Source organism: Stenella coeruleoalba (assembly GCF_951394435.1).
Source record: "Stenella coeruleoalba genome assembly, chromosome: 9".
NCBI lineage: Eukaryota > Metazoa > Chordata > Mammalia > Artiodactyla > Delphinidae > Stenella > Stenella coeruleoalba.
Window position 1 is genome coordinate 47,867,094 of NC_137155.1, and position 22,825 is coordinate 47,889,918.

General features: G+C 39.9%; 1 long non-coding RNA gene across 1 annotated transcript in view; it reads left to right on the forward strand.

Moving 5' to 3' along the window:
• The window catches only part of LOC307191267, a 204,157-nt gene that overhangs the window by 7,911 nt on the left and 173,421 nt on the right, over window positions 1–22,825 (forward strand). The window contains exon 3 of the long non-coding RNA XR_013829677.1: window positions 18,231–18,344. This is a non-coding gene — a long non-coding RNA (uncharacterized lncRNA). The remainder of the gene's footprint in view (window positions 1–18,230; window positions 18,345–22,825) is intronic.

Genomic DNA, 22,825 nt, shown 5'->3' on the forward strand with positions numbered 1-22,825 from the left:
CAGAACTGCATGCAGAAGCTGCATTCACTGCAGCTTCAGAAGTTGACATCCTTGCCAGCCAACCAGATTATTACCCCCAGGGCCCTTATAGATAGAAATTCTAGAGTCTCCAGTTGCTCCTAAATGATAGAAATGAGATTTATGAGGAACATCTATGGGATTTTCAACATCTGCTTCACCCTAAGTACTCAAAAATCATTGTCAAAATGAATGAAGATGAGGATGAGAAGTGACTCAAAGACTGACTTAGCTATTATTTCTTGTACATCCTTTGTACCTGTTTTGGATTTTAAATAGAACACCATTATGAATTTGTTAATATTGTTAAGAATCCCTCCCCCCACCATCAAAGGATTCAATGTGCAAAATAAAGGATTTGGGATAGGTAGAGTTTTTCCTTACAGACATGGTGGATGAGAGAAAAATATTAACAGGTTAATTTATAGATCTCTTTTTTTAAAGGAAAGTAGATTTTCAGTAGTCTGGGATAGTTTTTAGAGGAAAATTTGAGGACCTATTAAGGTTCCTTTCTGCCCTACAATGTAGGACTATATCTACATGGAAAACTTAATGGTATGTGAAAAAATTATAGATTGACGGAATCATGACAATGAAAGAATCTATTATTTCATCTATTCTCAAGCCATCTGTATTTTCTTCATTCACATATCCTATTGCTTAACTAACATCAGTCTCTGAAAATTTTCCTTTGCCTACTTTAATGCGTTTTCATTGAGATGCTAGTGCTAGGGGCTGTGGTGGAAGACAAAGATTACTAAGAAATGGTTGCTCTTTGCTTTTTAAGAGCATACGACCATGTTGGAAAGAAAACTACGACCTTAAAGGGGCATGAAACCTCAAGCTCATGATTTGTAACAAAATACCTTATTTGATAGTTAATATCTAATCTTTTATTATATTGTGTATCCATGTTTCCATTGTTCTCCACTCCGTCCCACATGCAAAGAATGAATTATTTGGGGTTACAGGCTATTTGGCCAGTACAATTTTGTCTGTAAATACTTCCATTTACTCACCACACACACACACACACACACACACACATCACACATCACACACACACACACATCACACATATACCAAAAACACACCCCACACATCATACACACACATCACACAAACACACACCCCCACGCACACACATCACACACACATCACACGCATACACACACACCACACACTTACCACACACCCCCACATCACACACACACATCACACAAACACAAATCACACATACACACCACACACACACACACCACACACACCACACACACACACACACACACAAAATTTTAACTTATACGACTTTGGAGGTAATTATTTCATGGTGCCTTAATTCTGCATAGTTTTTCTTCATTTAGGACTGCAGTGGTATGTTGAAGTAAAAGCATTTTTTGACTTTCCACAAGGGTGTGGGCTTCTCCCTGGGTTTCCACATTTTCCTTTGTGCCTCCTGTGGAATGGTTTGTGGAGACTGCAAAAAAGCAGAGGCTGACGCTTTACTCCTTTCCCCTCCCCTGCTCCCTTCCAGCTCATCATATTCTTATATAATCCAAGAGAAATCTGCTTTTGGTTAGAATGCAGTTGAGGGAAAAGTAAGGTTTTTTTTTTTTTTTTTAACTTTAAAATGTTCCAAGCTTGTATGAAAGTTCTGTCGAAGCAACAACTTAAATGGAGGCAGCTGGAAATCATTAAGGGAACTTGCAGTGGACAGTGATTAAAGCAGGATGGAATTTCCACTCTCTCTTTTTATGGTACTTTAAGCAAGTTAGTGTTGCTTTTGAAACTTGAATTAGCCCTCTGACTATGAGAGTTGGAAAATTATTTTATTCCTCTACTTTCTAGAGACCACTCCACTGATTTCAGAGGCTGTTACTGCAAATGAATAAATGAACACATTTGGAACTAACTGGTGCTCGGCAGCAATGAGCCTCATATTTCATGATTATCCTTGCATCTTCCTGGTTTGAGTCTGATTTGAAATGATAACCACTGAGGAACATTATGAACACTTTGTGGCTACTTTCCTAGTCTTATGTGATAACAGAGGTCCCAATTTTTACCTCCCACCTTTCTTCTTTAAGGGTTGTGCCACTTTTAATGACAAATAGTTGCAAATGAGTCATTCCAAGTTCTTTTTTGGCTCCAACTTTCTATGGGTTCAGATGCAAGGCATACTGGGATCTTAGTAGCAAAGGCTGGTGGGTAGAGGCTGAAGTCAGAGCTGAGAAAATTCATGGCTGCAGGCTCTTCCTCAGGGGTGTGGCAGAATTGTGGGCGGGTGTTGCTATAAAGAGGTGGAATCCGGTCAGTGGGGCAGGGCAGAGGAAACACAGAGGGTGGACAGAATGTGTTGTCAGGCAGGCAGAACCTAGGAGATTAGTCTATTGGGAAAGTGACCCTGGCTCGTGGCAGGGCACCTGGGACAGAGGGTCCAGGTCCCAGTCTCTCTGGGGAAAGCAGATTACCATTACACAGTCAAAAAAGAAAGTGTTCAGTTTGGGCCATTAGGAGAAATGGGGGGGGGAAGGGATTAAGGGAGGGAGAAAGCAAACTCAGCCTCAGCTGATACTGAACTCTGGGCAGCAAAGTGAATTCACACTGTTGTTTGCCAGCCTGAGTCTGAGTTGGTGAGGGACTTGGCTAGAGAAACTGGGAGGAATCTTTCATGACCTGTCCCTAACTCTTCTCCCCACTGAACCATGTCGATATCAGAAAATTGTGTGCTCTTTGCCTCATTCTTTCTTGGAATACCTATCCTGAAGACCAGAAGACAGAACTTACTGGAATTCTGATGTGGCAAATAACCTTGCTATAGTGAACGAGCAAGTCTTCTTGAGAATCATAAGACAGCTTTAATCTTTTCCCCACTTCCTGTTCCAACCTGCTCAGTGGGACAGATTCTTTTCTGGCCCTGCATGAATTCCAGGCAGGGAAACCTTTTGTGCTCTTCTAGCCACCCAAGAGGTTTTATGTTGGTCATTAAAATCCCCACTTCCACGTAGTAATAACCTTGATGATTATTTGAAGGTGAGGCATCTCATCTCTTCCAGCTTAGGTCTGTCCGAAAGAAGGCCTGAAGTGGGGAAGGCCGACCTGGTGAGCTCTGTTTCTGATTCTCTACTTCCTGCTTCTGTGCCCTCTCCTCCTTCAGCTTTGCTAACTGCAGTTTCTGACCCCTTTGGTGGAGGAGGGGGCTGAGGGAGAGGGAGGAGGTCAGAGGAAAGAAAAGGCATTATTTGATCAGGGCTGAAATGAGCTGACGTCTGTGTTCTCTGCACATGGCAGGTTTTTTTCTTTTTTAGAAAGCTGACACTTTTTCTTGGCAAACTTTAGTGCATTATTTGAAAACTGCCCACCCCCCAACCCCAAATCACTGGGGTATCTAACCTGCAGTTCTTTTGATATCCTAGGAAATTCATCATTGTGGCTGCGTGCTTATGTGATGCTCTCCCCCTGTCCATGGGACTCTGGTGGCACACTCCTTTGTTAAGGTTACTCTGTTCCTTGAGGTAGTCATTTTGGGCAGTATTTAGAGAACCCCAAGTCTAGCTCTTTGCTCTTGCATTCACAGTAAACTCTCACACATACGTTGCACCAAGAAACTCTTTTGCTATCTTTCTTGGTGGCAGTCTTTCTTTGTCTTCCATCAGAATAGAGTTTTTCCATATTCCATTGTCCTCTGTCAGTAGCTGGGGCAGTAGCTTCAGCTCTTTAAGTGGTTCCAGTGAAGCCACATTCCTGGGGTTTGAGCTGAGGGAAAGCGTACCTAACCCTTCCTGCCTGGGGACTGAGTGGGATTCAGTACTCACCAACAGCTCTTATACAAAATCTTATTTTAAAATTCCAATTCCTACAGTCAGGGTTAAAATATTTAAAAAAAAGAAAAAATTTTTTACCACCTTTTAGCAGTCCTTGTATAGATGGTATCAAACTCCTCAATGGGTTTAAGAATGTTTAGCACCCATTATCTTGAGGCTTCTGTAAAACAAAAGAGAAAGAATCAATTTTTAAAAGACATGTTGTTAAAACCTTATTCAGACACTAGAGGTATATTGTTTTCCTGGTGGCAGAATTATCCAGAAAGAATGAAAGTTTTCTTTACCCTCTCAGGTTTATTAACTTTGAAGACCTAAAAAAAATTGAACATATTCTCACTATTGTCACAGAAGTCCAAAGTGCTAAACTACACATCTGTATATGAATCTATTACTAAGAGGTAATTCTTATTAAGAGTAACAAAACAAAACGCTACTTTGGCAGAGGTCTTAAAGCCTGTAGTTGGGCAGACAAACTATTAGATTGATGAAAGAGATTTTTGCACAAGGACAGTCTACTAATTTGCTGAGCATTGTATCTCAAGGTTAAAAAATCCTGGCTACATTTTAAAGCAGGGAAGATCAATTAGAACATTCATTAGATTCCTATTTACACTTTAATTGTCAACTGCTCATTTGTTGGAACCCTTTTTTAGTCATTAGTGTCTGTCAGTAAGAAATATGTCTTAATTTCGCTTATATTCATTTATTCATCCTTTCATACAGTCAACAAACATTAATAATGTGCCAAGCACTTGGCCAGCTTTTAAAAATATACTGATGAAAAAGACAAAGCTTACCCTCAAGGACATATTCACCTCAAATTTTCATGTAATCAAAATTAGTATAAAGGTATTAGGTTATACTAACATTAAAAAAAAATCACCTTTCACAATAGGAATACAAAAAAGGATTCTAATACATGTACAACCTAATTGTTCTTTTCTGTGTGTGGTTATTAGCCCATTTATTTTTAGGTTTAAAATAGCTGAGTGTGTTTTGTTTGGGCTGCTGTTGGCCTTACACGTGTTGTAGATTGGAGAGCTCTTGAGAATGGACACTATATATCTTCAGCTGCATTCTGTAGGACCACAGGATCCAGGGTCAGTAAATCCTCCACTTTCTGTTCAGGGAAGAAGGAGCCTGCCTCATCACTGAAAGGCAGAGAGTGGAGCCGTTGAATTTCCCAGTTTCTGAACAAAGGAGTTCCTGAGTACAGCGAGTGGTAGGGCTCTCGTAAATGTAAACCTTCAGAGGAAGACTGTAAGCTCTCCAAAATCACCTATATGTTATGGGTAGACTTTCAAGTGCCTTCAGATTTTTAGTTTAATGTCTGACTTTTTAGACAAAGAACTCCCTTCCAATTTTTTTGGTGCCTCTGGACAAAATCTGGGCTAGCACTTAGGCCCACCAGACCTGCTGAGTGCATGACCTACACATTTCTCAACACTTAGCAATCAGAAACGTAGCATGAGATTTCTTCTCTTGGAGTATAATTCCAGGGATAAAATAATTTTGCATTAGAGGTTCAATGCTTATTTTTCAGTTTGATCTAGTAGATTTTAAGTACTTTCTTACACCCAGGACAGTACCAAGTATTGTGAAGGATACGAAAGACACATTGACCATAGTCTTCCTCATTAGATGGACACATAACAGTAGAGGCAGCATGTGGTGGCCAGAGAGCCAGTCCAGGTGCCAAGACGACTGGGAGCCAGTCATTAACTAAATATGTAAACTTAGTCATGTCACTTACTTTCTTTGAACCTCAGTTTCTTTTCCTTCAACAAATTTTTATTTCATTTGACAAATCTGAAGTATTTCAGAAATATATATAGAGAGAGAAATGTACAGGGAGTACTATAACAAACATCTACGTATTCACCAATAAAATTTAACAGTTGCTGTCCTTGAAGAAGAGGAATAAAATATTACAGAAAGAATTGAAATCTACCCTATCCTATTTTCTCTCCTTTTTATGCCAGAGATTATCAACTTGATATGTATTCTTGCTACCCAAATTATTGTAATTTTCAAAAACTACCTAATACTGTTTATGTATTTTTAGATTTAAATAAATTGTGCCACACTGTTTGTGGCTATTTTTGCAACTTTTGTTCACTTAACATTATATTGGTAGGATTCTTCCATGTTGATACCAGTAGCTCTATTTATTCTCTTTATATGCTGTACCATTAAATAAATATACCCCCAAATATCCCTTTCCCTATGTTTAAACATTTAGGTTGTTTCCAATTTTCTACTCTTTAAACCATGTTGTAATGAACATCATTGCATAATGTCTCCTTATGCACATGTCTGAAAATTTCTCTAGTGCAGAGCTTCCCAAGTTCCCAATTGATGTATCATACCACATTAAAAATGTGCTTAGACTCTGTGTCGGTTCAGGTCCTTGGAGAAGCAGATACCAAGATGGGATTAGATGTGCAAAAGATATATTTTGGAAAGTGCTTGTGAAAGATAAAGGGGGAAGGAGTAGGATGAGGTTGGGAGAACCTTTAGGTTTGTCAGCGTAGGTTTGACTCCTGTGAAAGAAGAGAGCAAAGGAAGGGTCGGATTGGAAGCATCTCAGCCACAGCACAGTTCTCAGAAAACATAGGCCAAGCTAATGGAGACTCCTCAACTAAAGGTTGCTGGTTGGAGGAGCCCAGTGTCAGGTAGGAACAGGCTGGCTCTCGTACCCCATGCTATGCTCAGGCCTGGGGGGCTGGGGGCAGCCAGGGAAAGTATGAATCCCAAGGGGCACAGCTGGGGCTCTCAGTCAACTAAGTGGCCTGCATAGTTCTCTAGAAGGAGATCTCCGGAATGTACCTCAATGGCCACTACAAACAGTTATCACGTCGGTCCACACTGCCTGAGAAACTGAGGCACTAGAGATCTGACCAGTTGTAAGGTCCAAAACCTCTAACTATGGCAGTGTTACTTGGCACTTACTATTCCTACTAGAATGGATTTCCATTCTCTTATTGGCTCTGGGGATCCCTCTTTCTTTCTCTTGAGGCAGGCTATGTATTGAACAATTTCTTCTTCTGTTCCATTTATCATACATTTCTACATGGTTAACGGGAATGGTTTTGTTTTCTCAATCACACGTGTTATTGTAGTAGATCTCATTTTCTTCATCTTTGAAGTGGGAGGTTGGATTCAATGACGTCAGGCCATTTTCTGCTCTGTTAATCTGATTCTAATGAGGAAAAAAAAGTGGTCCAGACAATAATGTTAGTGGAGTGATATAGCAAGAGATAATCTAAGAGAAAATCAGGGACTATAGGTCTTGAAAGAAAGATGGGATCAGTATGAACTGTACTCCATCTACATTTTATAATAGAGGTGTCATGTAAGTTTTACTTTTCTGTGAAAAACTCTTCTTTGAGGGAAGTGTTCATGGCTTATTCATCTTAGTGACAACACTTGGGCCATAAGAGTGAAAAAATAATGTGTATTAGCGAGAGCTTAACAGGAGAATCAAAACAATTGTTCACTATTGAGAGGGGAGTTTAGTTCTATATTTAGAGACTTATATTTTACTTTTTTTTTTTTTTTTTTGCGGTACACGGGCCTCTCACTGTTGTGGCTTCTCCCCCTGCGGAGCACAGGCTCTGGACACGCAGGCTCAGCGGCCATGGCTCATGGGCCCAGCCGCTCCGCTGCATGTGGGATCTTCCCGGACCGGGGCACGAACCCGTGTCCCCTGCATCGGCAGGCAGACTCTCAACCACTGCACCACCAGGGAAGCCCATATTTTACTTTTAATGGTCTGGGTAGGTAGGAAGGGTAAAATTTAGTTTATTGTGGTATATGTAGATATTAGAGAATTAAGGCTTAAGCAGTAATGGAAAAAAAGATAGAACTTGGACCAGGAATTTAGGGTGAGATGATCTTAACTTCATTTTGGAATAGTGGGTAAAATAGAATTCTTCTGACAGAGTTATTAAAATGTGGACAAATAATTGATTTCTTTAAAAAGTAGAATGCTCAAGCTGACAGTGATGGCAATAATCTACAGGTCTTTCTATATGGCTCATCAGGCCATTCTCTGACAACAGTGAATAATACCATGAGAAAGGAGGTAAATGGTCCCAGATTGACCAAATCATAGAATGTCCGACTTACAATCCTTACCATTCTCATTCAATCAGATACCACAGAGGCACATTTGGACTTTCTTCATGATTAGAATTGCCCCTTACTCAACGGGTCTTTCTAAAACTGCATTTCCTTTGTTCAGCTGAATCACAGTGTTTTTCCATCAGTAAATGTACTGAACTTTAAAGAGTCCAGTTTTCTCATTTAGTAATTGTAGCACTGGTGTTACATTAGTCTGTATAAGTCTTGTGGTGATAACCAAAGCAGGAGGTGGCTTCTCTTTCAGTTGAGTTCACATGAATTTGAGTCAGTTGATTTAGGGTTCTGGGATTTCCTATTCTTCTCTAGTATTTATGAATTCAACTTCCATTTTCAGATTTCCAAAGGCCACTTGAGGGTTTAAGTAATGCCTTTAATTATAACTTAAAGTATAGGCAATTGCATTTCATGAAGCTAACAATTATCCAGAGTATATTATTAGAGAGTGAGTTTTTGAAGTCTGCATAGTTTGTGAAAACCCATCAGAATAACTGGGGGAGAAAAGAGATAAACTAGATTGGAACAATGGAGTTTGAAAACAACTTTGATTGTGTCTGGAGTTTACATGGTAATGAGTCCTAAATCTCAGGCATTAGGGTTCTTTGTAAAAATTCTTGCAGTCTCTCCTGTTTGCCCTTATTCAGAAATAGAGATGTTGGCAGTGTTTTCATCAGCTTTTAAAATATAAACATTGATGTGGCAGTCGATTATGCTTTTCAGACTTCACTTTATGTAATTCTTAAAATTTCCCTGTGACATAGGTGATAATCCTCCCTCGAGAATGCATCCTGAGAGGAGATGAGCAATTTGCCCGAAATGACATACGTACGAAGCAGCAACACTGAACTGCAACCCAGATCTTCCGCTCTAGCATCAAAGCTAAAAAGCCCATTATATGATCAAGTGACTAGAATGGTAGAGCAATTTTTCAGTCTTGAGGTATTTTTCAGGTGATTTTTACAAATTTGAGTAAGTAAATACTCTTAAGAATGATACTGAAAAATAAATACGTAGATTTAAGAATCAATGCTAACTTTTTCTTTTAAACCAGCCTGACCCATTTTTCTAGTCACGCTCACATATTCCAACACCCTAAGGATGATGAGTCTGGGGTAAAGGAGAGAAGATGTATCTGGAGTCAGATATGGTTTGAATTCTAACCTTCATTTATTAGTTGTATAACCTTGAGCAACCTCTTCGGTTTACTTATTTGTAAAATGGTAAAAATAATAGCAACCTTAACAGGGTTTTTAGGAATAAATGAATGAGACAGTATTTGTAAAGTGCCTGCCATTCTAGGCACTAAAAAATGATGGCCATTCTATTTATAGTAGAGCCAAGCAGGGCATTATTTCAACTTAGAACATCTTACCCTTTTCAGAAGGTAGTTTTAGAATATATGAAGGTGGGTTTGTGATAATTTAAGTAACTCAAACAGACTACATTTTCCTGGATTTTCAATATAGTGGCTTTCTAGCTGTATTTTTACTTAAAAATCTACAATAGGGAATGGAAAATTCATAGCCCTTTTAAAAGTGTTTCTTATACTTCCATGGACTCTTTAAATTCATAGCTGGTCTTAGCCTTTGAACCTGTTCTATACATTTCCCTTTGAGTAAAAGTAGCAGCATGTTTTCCAAACTCAAAGGTTTTCGTAAGTCAAAACAACCTTCCAATTAAGTTTGTGCCCACCTGAGATGTTAGCCTGATCTATCGACCATGGTCTCTCTGAACGGAATAGCATGAGACTAGTGCTTAAGTGTCTTAAAAGTGGCATTTTTATCTCCTCCTCAGTAGAAATTTGCAGTGAACACTCCTGGTGGTGGTAGTTCTAATGTCCCTTCTTTCATCAGATAACTTAGCTGCATACTGTAGGTGTGTGAGACGAAGATCGAATCTGCTGGATCTCAGTCCTTCCTCGTCCTTTCCTCCCTCCCCACCTTCTTCTCCTCTTCCTCCAACGTCTCACCATATCTCTATTTCTTTTATGTCTACTTCTACATTGGGTGATGTTTCTAGAATGGGCCTGAGGACATGTTAGTGTGCTAGGCAGCTGGTCAATTTTCAGGAGCAGTAGGAAGCAGTTGTCTTTTCCACTCCTTAGAAAATATAAAAGAAAAAGCATAGGTTACTTTAGAGCTGATGCCTTGAACTATGATGATTTTATGGCTAAAATCAACCAACATTTATTTAGCACTTACTATGTACCAGACATGCATTTTGCATCATTTCACACATTTCTTATAACAACCTTACTATGGTCCAAAATTGTGTCACCCTAAAGTTCATATGTTGAAGCCCTAAGCCCCTATGTGACTGGATTTGGAGATGGGACCCTTACAAAAGTAATTAAGGTTAAATAGGGTCATAAGCGTAGAGCCCTGGTATGATGGGATTAGTGCCTTTAGAAGAAGAGACATCACAACTCTCTCTCTGTCTACCTCGTGAGGAGGTGCAGTCTGCAAACCAGGAAGGTAGCCCTCACCAGAAACGACCTCTGCCAGACCTTGGGATCTTGGACATCGAGCCTCTGGAACTGTGAAAAAATCAGTTTCTGTTGTTTAAGCCACCAGTCTATGGTATTTTTTTATGGCAGCCTGGGATGACTAATACAAACCTTAATGGTATCTCCTTTTTATAGATGAGGAAACCAAGGCTTTGATTACCAAATTAAGAATTCTGATGGTGTTCTAAGCCTGTTTGCAATCTCTCTGTTCTTTCCAGATCAGGGTGAGATTTGGGGGGCTACTTTATAATTGTTTTCTCCAACCACAAGCTTGCTTCCATCTCTCCCTCCTATTTTTCTCATCTTTCTTAAAAGTTATTCTCTCTCTGTACTCAAGCCCTCTTGATTTTCTGGTTCCTTCAGAAACTCTATCTCCCACCCATATGAAAGCATTTTGTTATTGCCTGGTGTCCTCTCTCATCTCTTCAAAATGTTTCCTGAAAACCATTTCCTCTCTTGACACTGAAGTTTTCTCTCACTTATCAAGCGTGTCTTTCCCCTATCTCTATTATAATGTTTCCTCAGCATTTCCACTTGGATAAACATCTCCTGAGAGACGTTGTTTGCCTATTTTTTTTCATCTTTGGTAAAGTTCATAATCTGAAGGCAAAGAGTAATATAAAAACTAGGCTGATAATTTGTCATTTTCCTAAATCAAGATTTAGTGATTCAACCTCCACTTACTATGCATTTCTTAAAGAGCTTAAAGATGATTTATTCTGTGTTATTTTAAAAAGGCATCCTATCTATTGCTCTCCTATTTCAATTATAAAGTAGTCTTTTGAAGTTTTGCATTCTCCACCCTTGGGGGTACAAATGTCTCCGTAGCTTCCAGAGCTGCCAATATCAAGGCACATAGTAATGAACAACAGACGCATTTTTAGTCTGGAATACCCAGGGCCATCCTACTGTTTATATTACTCATCTCTCTCGTGTAAGAGAAAAATAAAGATATTCCCCATAGATCTTCCATCTCACCAATTTTGTGAGTCATCCTTGCTCTCCTACTCCCTTACCTAAACATGTGATAAATCGTCAGGTCCTGGAGATATGACTTCTTAAAGGCAGCATCTCTTGCAGTTGGTCTTCTTGTCTCCAGCCCCCTGCCACTATTTCAGGCCCTCTTATTGCTGCCTTGCTGTTCTCCTCTTGCTTATAACTCTTCTATGACTTCCTGTTGAACAGTGGATAACACATATACTCAGCAGGGCACCCTTGGTCATTCAGGCTTTAATTCTTAATCTATAAATTCAATCTTATAACCTACCTTTCCCCAACCCCATCCTATGCTTGGAAATTTTGAACAATTGATTCATTCTGCATGCATTGCCAGCTATGTGGCAGACACTCTGCTAGATCCTGGGGATACAATGGTGATCAGGAGAGAGATGGTCTTGTCCTCTTGGAATGTGCAATCTACAGGGAATATAGAAAAGTCTGCAGGAGGTTCCTCTAGAGTATGTTAAGCTTTTCAGTAGGGAAGTTATGGCATGCAGTCAGGGAACATGGGAGTGACATCTAACTCAGACTTAGGGAGGTCATAGAAGTCTGTTATACCAAGTTAAGACCTAAAGGCTGAGAAGGTGTTATTCACATTCCAGGTTTGGGAGTTGAGGGCAAGGAGAAACTGCTTTAGGCAGAGAGAGCATCATTTGCAAAGGTGAGAAAGAGCAGATTATTCCTATTCACAGAACAAAAAGTAGATCATTGTGGCTAGAGCAGAAGTGGCCCAGGGAGCTGTGTTGGAAGATGAGGCTGGAGAGGTAAATTTCTTTAACAGTTAGGCTCTGTTAGGCCATTGCTGACGCTGTTCCCTTTGCTTGAAATGACCTGGCAGCCTCCTACTCACTCTTAGACTCAGCTTAACCATCATCTTCTCTGTAAAGTGTTTCCTGATCTTGCCCAGTGATACAATTTTTATCTAGCACAAACTTGGGTTTCATCACTCATATCACTGTATCTCTCTCTCCTACTAGAAGATCAACTCCTGAAGGGCAGAGGTGATATTTACTTACCTTTATATCCCCCTGTGTTGAGCAAAGGGCCTATTGTAAAGTGGATGCTCAATCTGGAGCATTTGCTAATGTCATACTTTGGAGAAGTACCCTATTTTTCCCATGGTTAATACAACATTTGGTTCGTTCAAGCCTTGGGCTTGGGGCTATCTACGTGTATATCACCTTACTTTAATATATCCATTGATATATGGAGTTAGGAAACTGCTCAACGGAGTCATGTCTCTTTGATTTTACAAATTGATATAAAAATCAGGTGTGACTTACAGGAGGAGCACTCCAAATCTGCTTTGAGGATTGAGTTTTTAAAAAAATCTTATTGAAGTATAGTTGATTTAAAATGTGTTAATTTCTTTTGTACAGCAAAGTGACTGTTATACATATATATTTATATATTCTTTTTCATATTCTTTTCCAATGTGGTTTGTCACAGGATGTTGAATATAGGTCCCTGTGCTATACATTAAGGCCTTGTTGTTTATCCATCCTACATGTAATAGTTTGCCTCTGCTCATCCCAAACTCCCAATCCTTCCCTCCCGATTCCCTCTCCCCCTTGGCAACCACAAATCTGTTCTCTATGTCTGTGAGTTTGTTTTTGTTTCGTAGATAGGTTCATTTGTGCCATAGTTTAGATTCCACGTATAAGTGATATCATATGATATTTGTCTTTCTCCTTCTGACTGACTTCACTTTGTATGATAAACTCTAGTTGTATCCATGTTGCTGTAAATGGCATTATTTCATTCTTTTTGACGGCTGATGGTTAATATTCCATTGTATATACATACAACATCTTCTTTAGAAGATTGAGTTTTTTTTTGAGGATTGAATGAACAAAATTTGGGGGAGAAGGGTGCATGTTGACTGTCTTCTTTGCTGACGGTCAAGTGTTGAAAAACCTCCTTCAGGTTTCTTCCTGGTAGTTGCTACCAGAATCCATCCTGACCTCACTCTCTGGGTAGCAGCCTTAGATCCAAGAAAAGTGGTAATGTGAGTAAAATTGAAGAGCTGTGTCACAAGCATCCAAGCCAGTCTTGGCACGAAGTGCCCTTAATTGGGCATAAAATCAAAGGGACACTCTATCACCTTCACACTTAGGTGAATGCCATGGCTGGGTCTAACAGACAGAGCCCTGCCCCTCTGGTGAGGGCCGTGAGCAGGCTATGGCGTTTGGGCACAGGAGTGGGTGTGGTCCACCTGGGGATTTTTCAGTTGTTATCAGTATGCCTCCAGGTTAACGGTGGTAACAGCTGAGACACCAGGGGCAGCAGGGGCAGATGCCTCGTCAGAAATGTGTCCCTGTGGGACCACTGGGTCATTTAGCTCACGTGGATAGCTGTTCAATCCTTTATTTAGTCAAGAATATTAATTGAGGATCTACTATATGCTGGGTACGTCTCTAAGTGTTTATGATATAAAAGTAAAAAGGCAGGGAGAATGTTTGCCAACATGAAGCTCATTTCCTAGAAATAAATGCATATACAGTATCATTTCAGGTAAAAATGAGGAATTGGGGTGTGATTAAGAGTGTGAGTATTGGGGGGGCTTGTCTGAGACAGGATGTTCAGGGAACACCTTTCTGAGGGAGGGACATTGAGCAGAAAATGAAATGGAGTGAGAGTGTGAACCACTTGGCCATGTGGGTAAGAGCACACACCACAGAAAAAGCGGCATGAGACATGAGGGGGGAGCTAGTTTGCCATATTGCGAAGCATTGTGAGAGCCTGAGGGCTGAGAGAACAAGGGGGAAGGTAGTGGGAGGTCATTCTGGTGAAGGCAGCGGATCCTGAAATACTGTGCAGATATGGAAACCATTGGCAGGTTTTGAGTTTCGTGTTTCTAGACAATCGCTGGTGCTGTGATTGAGGGTGGCAGGGGTAGGAAGCTTGCAGTAGTCCAGAAAAGAGAGCCACTCGTGTTGGTAGCTGTGGAGATGGTGGAAAGTGGCTGGATTTAGGATAAACTCTAAAAGTGGGACCAACAGGATTGGATAAAGGGTGTGAGGAAAAAGAAGAATCAAGGTACATGGTGAGAGTAAGAGAGGTATCCTTGTAGGACTGTGACCTTTTGGGGAGTGCCTCTTAGATGACCTTTCAACTCATTTTTAACTGAGCATCCAAGAATGAATGTCTTCTCTGCTCTTTGAGCCATGATCACTGGGTCTCTGCCTAAGGGCCCAGTCCTGACGTGCTAATCTTCAGCTCCTCTAGCTTCTAGCGCATACAGCTCCTGGGGTGCATTCCCAGGCGCTAGCACCGAGGGCAACCAACTTGTACTTCTAGGATTTTATACATACAAAGGTTAGTAGAACCCTGGAGAAAGAAGAACTTCTTGCTTATTTAGGAAAGCAGGAAGTCATGGTTGCTATGCTTTGGGGTATAGCTGTTTTTTCCTCAAGGTGGTGAAACCTGGACTTAGTGGTTCCACAGTATTGCACGTATGCACCGGAAAGTGCCCCAGATGGGTGAGGTATAAGGCAGTGAGCTGAGAAAGCTTTAAAAAACAAAACAAAATAAAACAAAACCCTTTGGCCTATGGCAGTAGAACTTGGCAGAAAATGGCCAGTCTTCTGAGTATGTTGGCCTTAATGAGAAACCCAGATGCTCTTTTTGTTCCCCTTTTCCCAGAATATATTTAAAGGTTTTGAGCGCTCATGGTGCATTCCAAGTATGCTCTTCTTTTTCCATGAGCTTACTGCTACCAGCCCTAATGTTTTCCTCTCTCTGGACATGCAGGCTTAACTCAAATTAGAGGAATTGGTATAAAGCTTCATACTTCTATATGTTAAGACTGAATTGTTGAGTTGGAGTAGGATACTGTTCATATTATCCCCATCTGCCTCCTCTACCCAGAACCAAGGGGAGAGTTCCAGGCAGAAGCACTCAGTCGTTGACTGGTTTTGAGGACAGAGGAAGCAGCAGCTATTTAGCCTCTTCACCTGGGTTACAATGGGCTGTGCTTGTGGATGAACCATATCTTTAATTATTTCATAGTCAAGATTACATAAACCTCCCCCTTCTCGATTTGATTCTTACTTTTAAGATTGATCTTTCTAATGGCATGTAATTGGTTATAGACCAACACAAAATTATGACAAGTATAGAAACAGGTTCTTGGTTCATTTTACTTGAAGGTTCATGTGTGTATGTATGTATGGAGTGGTGGTGAGGAATATTGGTGATGGGATGTTTTTCCTAATATGGCTTCAAAGAAAAGCAATACAAGAAGCTTAAACATCCCTGAATGTTTCACTCCTGAATGTTTTCTTTGGAGATTTTCATTGCTTTGCTAGTGCATTAATTATCTATTGCCGTGTAACAACTTGCCCCCAAAACTTAGAGGCTTAAAACAACAAACATTTATAGTCTCATAGTTCCTGTGAGCCACAAATTCTCACAATGCTACCATCGAGGTGTTGGCTGGGGCTCTTAAGTCATTCCAAGGCTTGACTTGGGGATAATCAATTTCCAAGCTCACTCACATGGTTATTGGCATGGTCATGATGGCTGTTGGCTGGAGAGATCAGTTCCCTGCCATATGGGTTTCTCTACAGGGCTGTTCACAATATGGCCACAATATGGCCCTAGATCAGGCACTCCGAGAAAGAGTGAGAGGTGGCAAGCAAGATGGAAGTCACATTCTTTCTGTAACCTAATCTTGGCAGGTGATATCCCGTCACTTTTCCTGTACTCTGTTCATTAGAATCACTAAGTCTGGCCCACAATCAAGGGGAAAGGATAACACCAGGGCATGAATATTAGGAGGTGGGGATTATTGGGAGCTGTTACAGAATCTCCCTACCACATTAATTTATTAATTTACAAGCAAATATTTATTAAAGACCACTGTATGGAAAGCCTTGCTCTAGGGACTGTGGTTTCAGAAAGACCCCAAATGCAAACAGTATGCAGCGTGCTTTGTTCTATCTAAGAAGAAAGTTTTATACTTTAAAAATAGCCTGCAATCACATGTCAGTATATGTTAAGTGCTCTGAGAGTTATGGAGGTGGAAGAACTCACTGTGGAGACAATTTAGGAGCTGTGTCTGATCTAAGAGAGAGACAGGTTCCCATCTGACTCAGCGACTGCCAAGTGAGACGCATTAAAGGATGACTACCAGAGATCCATTTGGAACCAAACATGACAAACTAAATAGCTTTATTTCCTTCCCAAGATTTTCCAGCACTCTCTCGTAGTCTGCTCCAACAATTCACTTCCATTCCACCCCACCTCCCCTGCTAGGGTGGGAGCAAAGGAGAGAAAAGATGAGGATATTAAGACTTGTAGTTCTTAACAGTGTGACTTTTTTCTGATTTCGTTTCTGGTCATTTTCTGAGACCATTTGCTATGGAGTTCCTGTGCATCTTTACGGTTTGTAACTGGAAAATAAATGATGATTAGAATCATGCGGGTTTTTTTGTTTGTTTGTTTGTTCGCTTGCTTGTTTTGCTTTCAGGAAGTCTGTCTAGGGCTAGCCTCTCAATTTGTCAAGGAGGAAACAAGGTCCTGAGAAGTTCATTGGCTCACTTATGTTCTCCAGCTTCCAAACCACTGCTCTTTCCAGGAAGTCCTGCTGTCTTCTACCTAATGTGCAAACACAGTAGACTCTACCTAGATTTTTTTTTTTTATCCATCACATTAGATGTCATTGCAAGGCCAGTGACAAGGGTTGTCCTTATATAAGAGTAGCCACGTCAGTTTTGGAGGTGACTCTTTTATTTGCTTGTACCAAATGGTATTTGTACAGTATTTTGAAAGCATGATACGTACTAAATACCATTTATTTCATTGAGATGTAGGCCTCCTCTTTCAATGGACTACTCAAAAAAGAAAATATTACTAAAATTCATTTTAGTAATATCTGCTTGCCACTGTGGACACAAGGAAGCATTAGAATTATATGAAATTGAAATGATATTGAATATGAGTTTCAAAAGAAAACTGTTTTGCATTTCATAATGATAGAAATTCACAGAGACAATCTAATATGGAACACTTTCTAAAGCAGTTGTGAGTTTCTAAGTTTCATATACCAAAATGCCACTCTAGGGGAAAAAACTCAAACTTTTTAATTGGAGATTTAAGAAAGAGAGTCTTTATTAAATCTAGATTTACATATGAGTTTAAAACAATAAAGCTTCTTATCTCAGTTCCTGAACTTCATGTGTATTTTCCCCAAGATGTCTTCCAGACATGGAGAGGAAATGAAATAGCATCACCTCTTAACTATTCCTTTATCCCCTCTGCACTTTCTTCTTCTCCTCCTTAATTTTAAGAATTTATAGTGCTATGCTGAACTTTCATAAACTGTAATATTCCTGCAGAAAGTGATAACAACCATGTTAGATGCTGTGATTTTTTTTTAATAAAAGTGATATACCATCTCTCCCTAACAGAAATCTCAAACCCAAAATTAAATACCGTTAAATATTACAGATGGTGTTGATATCTGTATCATTACTTTGTGAAGACAAAAGATTTTAGAAGAGTAATGATGGGTTCAATTTTGCTGTGACAGAGTGATCTCCAGTGAAACTGTCAAGTGAAACAGATAACTTAAAATTAAATAAAGACTTGTGGCTGGTTGTACTGACTTATGAAACAACAAAACCCTTTATGAGCACCTATTAGGAAAGATCTTAAGCATTTTCATGGTCTTCTTTATAGTGTGGGATGTTTTCAAAGGTATATTGTCTATTACAGCCCTGGACTTTTTTTTTCAGATATGGTTATCTTCTCCATTTCACAGAAGAGGAAACCTGACATCAGAAAGATAACATGACTTACCCACGGTCACACAGTCACCGGAATTGGATTCGAGGTTTCCTGAGTCCAAGGTCAGTACTTTGTCACTTTCATACTTTTTTTTTTTGGCTGCGTTGGGTCTTCGTTGCTGTGCGCAGGCTTCCTCTAGTTGCGGTGAGCGGGGGCTACTCTTTGTTGCGGTGCACAGGCTTCTCATTGCAGTGGCTTCTCTTGTTGCGGAGCACAGGCTCTAGACGTGTGGGTTTCAGTAGTTGCAGAGCATGGACTCTAGGCGTGTGGACTTCAGTAGTTGTGGCATGCAGGCTCAGTAGTTGCAGCTCGCAGGCTCTAGAGCACAGGCTCAGCAGTTGTGGCACACGGGCTTAGTTGCTCCACAGCATGTGGGATCTTCCCTGACCAGGGCGCGAACCCATGTCCCCTGCATTGGTGGTCCGATTCTTAACCACTGTGCCACCAGGGAAGTCCCACTTTCATAGTTTTGAGAATGTAATGGGGGCATCAAAATGCAAGAAGTATACAAGTACTCCCCCACAGATACACAAGGGAACAAACACAAACACAGACTAAGCCAAATGTTCTTTCCACGCCCAGCCCTTCCAGACAATTGCTGTCCCTTCTTCTCACCCTATTCTTCCATTTCTGTGATTTTGCTATCTTTTTTTTCTTTAGATTGGACAGCCCTTTATCTTCTCTGTCTATTGAAATTCTAAGCACTTTATGGTACATCTCAGATATCGTTCTTTATTTGGGTAGTCTTTCCTGATTTGAATGGAGTGTTCCCCTCCTTAACCTAGACCCCTCCAAACAATGTCATTTATACATGACTTTGAATGCTTTATCTTATGGTGCCTTCCGTTAGAATTATTCATGTTCATATCTGTCTATGCTTAAGAGGGTCAACTTCATAAGAGCAGAGAACATGGTTTATTTTTTCTGGGCCTTCCTGTGACTTGTACATAGAAGGGACTAGGTGTATATGAGATGAATTGAAATATTTGTATAAGTAGTTTATGCCAATTACAATGCAGGAGATGAAGAGCTTACTTCCCCTGCCTGGGCAGTAGCATTCTGAACTCCTTTGGATGATCAGGTGGAAATTACTGGACAGAGGGGGAATGGTAGACAGCAGTGAGAGAATCGCTTGTGACAGGTGATGGTAGTAAGAGAGCGGTGGAGAGAAGGGGAGACTGAGGTTTCCCTTTAGAAATACTCACCCTCTTTCTATTGCCTGCTCTAATATGTATCTTTCTTGCTAGAATGGAAACTCCATGAGATCATTCCTTGCTGTATCCTCAGTGCCTAGCAGAGTGCAGGGATAGAGGAGATGCTTATAAATATTTGTTGACTGAATGACTGATACATGACAGTTGAGACTCTCACAATAAGAGTAGAAAAGGGGAACACATGTCATGTTCAGATTGTTTATTCACTGATGATGGTCTGTGTGTAAAGTGTTTTGATTTTTCAGTGTGTATTTTGGGTATTTGGATGGCTTATGCCTTTTGTAAATTTTGTATTTTTTCCCCTTCCATATGCCTTTCTGTTTTTAGTTACCTTTCTACACTGCCAAAACAAAATAAATCCAACAGCTGCCTCTACTTGAGTTTCCTTTAGTATTGTTTTCTGATCTCCCATCTCCTTTAAATACATCCTAAGTACGTTTTTTTTTTCTGGGGGAGGCAAGAATCTGCAGAGAAAGCAGACAAGTCTATCAATCTTGTCTCAGCACAAAAATTTACTCTTAAAAGAATAGCTGTGGAACTCACATACCTCCATTTTTTCACAAAGATTCGTCGCATGTTAAGTATCTTCTTCAACACCATTCTAATTATTCATTATTTTCTCAGTTTAAAATAAAACCGGTAGGGAGATTTTCCTTCTGGGAATAGATATTAATTAGACTTATCTAATTTTTTTTAAAAGAGAGGCTCCCTAAATCTAGGTGGGAAATTTTATTTAAAATATTCTAGATGAGAGTGATTTATCTATATTTAAAGAAGGCTAATTTAAACCCTTTAGTATGTATTCTCTCAAGGGAAATGAAACTTCAGCATATGTGACTTTCATTAGTGACTTTACTATAGAGGTATAAGCCAAAGTACTTAATAGGGAAAATTTAATGATTAATTAATTGATCCTCATGTTGTTTGCTAATGGGTAGTACATACTCATGAAACCCATCTTTTGTGTATTTTCTGAATTGCTCTCTTAGCGAAAAGGCAAGATGTTAGAGTAGATCAGGCTAGGTCTCAATTTCCTCAGATCATGAAAAGTGAAGAAAACTGTAATTAGATGTCAGGCTAAAATATCATTTTATGTAGGAACTCAGGATGAGGTCGTCTTTGATACAATAATTATAATAATAATATCAATCTGATGTATATGTGCAAGGAAATTAGTTAAATCATAAGAAGGCAACCCTGTGGTATCTTGTTGACTGATTGTGTTTTCATCTAGTAAATTAGTGTTTCCCGATATTTAGGATCAGCACAGAAACACAATCGCAAAGGGAGCCTGAAATTTCACAAGGTTTGATTCATTCTTGCATTGCATTTTTGTTAGCTTTTTAAAGTGGATAATGATGTACAGTCAAGGGAAATTCATGTATTACATGTCGTTTTTGTATTTGTTTAGCTTAAGAAAAGGGAAGTACCACCTGTGCCAAATATATTCTGACAACTCCCAAATTTCATGTCAGGCCTGGACATTCTCCTGTACTCCAGACTTGTACATCCACAGTGCACTTGACAAATCCACATTATGTATAATAGACATCTCCAAATTCACACGTCTCAAATGGAACTCCTCATCTATCCCACCCCCACCCCTGTTCCCCTCACAGTCTTTTTCATCTTAGTTAATGACAACATCATCATGCCAGTTGCTCAGGCCAGAAACTTGGGAGTTATCCTTGTTCTTTCCCTTTCCCTCACACTCAATTCGTCAGGTTTCAGAATGCGCATGGAATCTGACCATTTCTCACCACCTCATTTCACCACTCAGGTCTGGGCCTCTACCATTTCTTGCCTGGATTTATGGGAAGAGCCTTTGAGTAGTCTCTCCGCTTTAATCTTTGCCCCCCTGCAGGCTGTTCTGAACACAGCAGCCAGACCGATCCTTTAAAAATAAAAGATACACCACTCCTCTGCTCAGAAACCTCAAGGAGCTCTCCATTTCAATCAGAGTAAATGCAAAGGTTCTTAAAATGGCTGCTGAAGCTCTACAAGATCTGCCCTTTCATAACCTCCCTGAACTGAACTCCAACTACCCTCTATCTGGTTCACATAGCATCAGCCACACTGGCCTCTTTGTTGTTCCTGGAAAAGGCCTCTGCCTGAAAAATTCTTTCCCAGATACCCACATGGCTCATTTCCTCTCCTCCTTCAAGTCTTTCTTCAAATGGCATCTTCTTAACGAGGTCTTCCCTAATGCCTTTTGAAAATGACCGTCCTGCGCTTCTAGCGTGGAAAGTGCACATCTTGCATTCATATCCACGGGTTCTCTTCATGTTCTGGACAATGGGTTTATTCTCTTTAGGTCTCCGCTTCCCACTAGAAATTTAGGAGTTTAGGCAAAATGTCCCATAAAGCTCTTTGAGCTCTAAATTTTTTTAAATTCTATGACCAATTTGACACTGATAAACTAGTTATACTTGGGCTTGAAAATCTATCATCAGTGAAAGATACAGACTCCATTTTCCTGGAAGCTCAGCTCCTACAGGAAATATTAAAATATTAAAATGTGACATGGGATGCTTTGTAAGGTAACTGTTACACTTCCAAAATAAGTCTTATTAAAATCCCTTTTGTTTTCGCTGGTCCCAGTTCGCTTTGGCTCACTAAATCATCGGGAGGCCTTGAAAAAGGAAACTGAATTCTCTGGGCCTTGGTTTTCTCATCCGTAGGATGAGGCTATTGTGCTAGATGATCTCCAAGTTCTCTTCCAGTTTTAGAATTCTCCCTTTATGGGAGGAAATCACACACTTTTCCCCTTAGTCACGACTCTTCATCTAGTTGTATAAAATATTTATAGGCCAGTTGGTGACAGGAGATATAACTCCTTTGGCTTTGTGTAGTGTGGTACCATTCCCATTGAATGTAATTGTAGGGATTTCTTTTTCTAGTTCTCTTCATGTTCCTAGCCATCCTACAGAGGCTTCAGAGTTTAGATTAGAGTGAGTGTGGCTCCAGGGTACATACCTGTGCATTTATTTTCAGTGTTAGATAATTATGCAAAGAAGACAAAGTAGAATGCATAAACACAACAGCTCTTTTGTCTTCGAATGTCTGAAAACTTCTTGTTATTGAGTTTTGTTACGTCTGACCAGAATGATCAGAAGATTGTAGGTATCTGAATATTTGAATGTAAATATTCACAGTGTGTTTGGAGGGAAGGTTCTTTTCTGGTCTAATGTGCTCAGTGCTTTCAACTCTGAGAAAGATGAGTTTTATGTTTTCCTTTACAAAGGATACTAGTGAATAATAACCAATTTAAATTATCAAGTTAATGAGTCATTTTTTTCCTTGTGAACTCTACTTAAACATAGTTATTA